Here is a 3,643-nt window from a genome sequence, read left to right as displayed (position 1 = left end):
CGTTTTTGACCCGCCGTACGGCCGCCGTAGAACAAATGTGACCGAGGTATTATTTTGACAGTGCAACACACTTCTTTCTCTACAGTTCAATCCGCCTATATCTCATTTACCGCTGAACAATAGAAAAGCTTTACATTTACAGCAAGAAATAGAACATTCTAATGGTAACTTGTTATTCCAAAGAAAATAAATAATACCAAGACACAACAAGACTTGCAAGAACAATAGTAACTTAAAAGAAGGCATGAACAAATCCTAGTCTATCCTAATGCATTTTATGCAAAGTGTTTCAGAAATGAAGACAAAAAAATCTTTTAAATACACCAATGTACAATTTAAATCTCAAGTACATAAAGTAGTAGGTACTTTACAAGGAGTTTAGCATCTCTCCTTTTTTCAATAAGGTTAAAAATGCATATCCAAGACTTGGTGCTGACAACAAAAACCAGGCTGCTGCAGGTAGCAGACTTTTGACTTTTAAAACGATATTTAATATATTAAAAAAAAAAAAGCTCAACACCAATACATGCCAATCCTAACACCAACCCCCCCCCCTTCAAATCGGGTGTTGCACTTGGTGTTCGACTTACCCACAACAAAACACCAGAGTCCTACACTTTATTTTAAATAACACATTGAAAATTCAAATTAAATTTTACTTGAGAATGAAGTGTATCTGCGTATCAACACAAAAAGGCTACTTATTCAATAATCATTTACACACTGTTCCTGAATCCATATAACAAGATATTTTACAATAAAAGCAATAAAACAGAAAAAAGTAAAAGAATAAAATCCTGCTAAAGAATGGAATGATGGATAATGTCACGGTAAATGCTAGTAATGAATTCTTTCTTGCATTCCTCTTTCACAAACACCAAAAAAAAAACACTACATCATATTGGCTCTTTTGATGGCTGTAGCCTGGAGGTGAAAATCTCATGAAAAATACGGGCATATCATTCTCTAGATAAAAATACCTGCACATTACAAATACCAGCAAGTATCTAAGAGTATAAACGAATCTGATGAAATTTGACACTAACACAAATAATGACTTCCTGTTGGCACACCGTAATAAAAATATATTAACGATCATATATACATATTTATACGATCTTATACACTATTACATATACCAGTAAACTATAGATATATAGTTTCATCACTAATTTACTATTATGCTACAAAAATGGAAGTAAGAGGAAATTCCACAGAAAATCCAGTAGATATGAAAGACATTGGAATATAATATCACATCTAATTGTAAAAAACAATTCTATGAAATTATTTCAAGAAAATATCCTGTTTTGTCATTATGTATTTGTTTTAGAGTAAATCTATTTACAATATGACTTGCAAGGAAATATCCTTAATATGTCAGTTGTTTTTAAGATTAACCCTTCCGGTGCGGCAGGCCCAAACACGGCCCACTCGCTCAGACGGCAGGCCCATATACATGTATGGCCCATTCGTTTGTAGCAGAGAATTTAAATAATGACTGAATTTTCCAATGGGAAAAACAATATCCTATTTACAATGGGAGTTTAATCCACCAAGTATTCTTCACAACATTTTAAATCCAATTATTGAATACACAAAGAGAATAATAAATATACTCCACTTTTGTTTCCCTTTCTCCTCTGTTTTGTGTCTGTCAACTATACACAAGAAAAAAATATCTTCCAAAACATTTTGTTTACATAATTTCCCCCTTTAATGACAAGGAAACATCTTTTGTCATACATGTACTTGTCATTTAATAATCCAGTAAATTGAAAATACTAAAATACTGATTACAAAATCATACTCTGCTTACAATTGACTTCTTTCTCAAGAGTTTCACACTTTCTATCATAATGATTAGGCCATTACCTCCCGATACATATTCTATTCAAATACACAATGTTGGGCATCTAAAAACAAAATTTAACAAGATTTAAGAAAAGGTACCTCTATATGCTTAAGGAAAAAAATGTATCTTATATTCATATCAACCAATGCTTCATTGAATATCTATGTTTCTACACAGTTTAATATAACAAGGTTAATGGTGTTTTATTTTCTATAAAAAGAGAAAAAAAATCAACATCAATTCTAAGGCCTGTATTTAATTTAAACCCTGGTTTAAGGTTGTGGTTTAATTATGAAAAGCCAATCGTGACATAAATCTCCAATATTCGAGGTTCAAAGTATCAGCTAATTTGACTCTCAAATCATTCTTAACTGTCTGGGAAAGATTAATAAGATAATTGTCTATACCAGAATACAGGCCAATTACTTCTGATATTTTCTGAGTGTACTTTTTTAATTTGCCTAGCAAACCCATGGAGTTGTTTTACAATATTAAGCTGAGATTTTTCTGCACAAGTATTTTAAAGTATTTTTGCTAAATAACCATACCACAGAAATTCTGTTGCAGATCTAAAGCGGCCCATTAGGTTTCTGACATGAATTTCCACAGACTAATAATAACTTAAGAAATTTACTTTCTTACGAATTGTTCCATAGAACATGAGCTATTATAAATATACATTTTTCATGAAGACCAGGGGTTCATTTCACAAAGTCTTACATGGGATTACCATGGTAACAGGGCTCAGTAGCCAATCACAATCAAGGTTACAATAGTAGTTGCCGGAAGGGTAAAGTTACCTGAATTATAATCCTTCGCGAGACAGGCCCCTGGATCTGAAACTCATTATTCTGTCATGAACACATTTTGTTGACTGTATTCTTTTTTTTTAAAGAAAGAGGAATCAACAGTTAAACCATTTAAAGGGAAAAACACTGGGGCCCGTATCGGAAGTCAGGCTTAAAGTAGACCACGGTCTAAATATATGTGCTAAAATTATGGGGAGCCAAAAATTTAAAAAATTTGTTTATACCGTATATTTCTAATGTCTACTATTTTGCTTCCTTTTGCTTTCATAAAGAAGAACAAGTGGAATGCCTCTGGCGGTCTCACCTGCATCACGCGATTCAATATAGCAGCAGTCCTGACTTTGAAAACTACTATCAAATAATTATTCACAAAAAACATAATTCATTTAATGATACAATGCTACGTACATTGACACTTGACCTTGATCATGTGACCTAAAACTTGTCAGTGATACTTGATTACCCCTATATCCACATTTTATACACTATATCTATAAACTTTGAAAGTTATGACAGCAATCTAATAATTACCTCTAAACTGGCCAAAGTCCAATGACCTTTGACTTTGGTAATGTAACCTGAAACTATGTTCAGTGATCTCTTACGTCCAAGTTCTATGAATTAGACCAATATACTTAAAGAGTAATGATGGTAATTCAACAAATACCCCCAACATGGCCAATGTCCATTGACATTTGACCTTGGTCATGTGACCTGAAACTCGCACAGGATGTTCAGTGATACTTGATTACTATCATGTCCAAGTTTCATGAATCAGATCCATAAACTTTCAAAGTTATGATGGTAATTCAACAGATACCCCAAATTTGGCCAAAGTTCATTGACCCTAAATGACCTTTGACCTTTGATGAGAAACTCATGCAGGATGTTAAGTAATACTTGATTAACCGTATGTCCAAGTTTCATGAACTAAGTCCATATATTTTCTAAGTTATGATGACATTTCAAAAACTTAACC

The sequence above is a fragment of the Lytechinus variegatus genome, chromosome 11 (genome assembly GCF_018143015.1).
Source record: "Lytechinus variegatus isolate NC3 chromosome 11, Lvar_3.0, whole genome shotgun sequence".
NCBI classification, from domain to species: Eukaryota; Metazoa; Echinodermata; class Echinoidea; order Temnopleuroida; family Toxopneustidae; genus Lytechinus; species Lytechinus variegatus.
The sequence above is the reverse complement of the archived record's forward strand: the minus strand, read 5'-3'. Positions refer to the sequence as shown.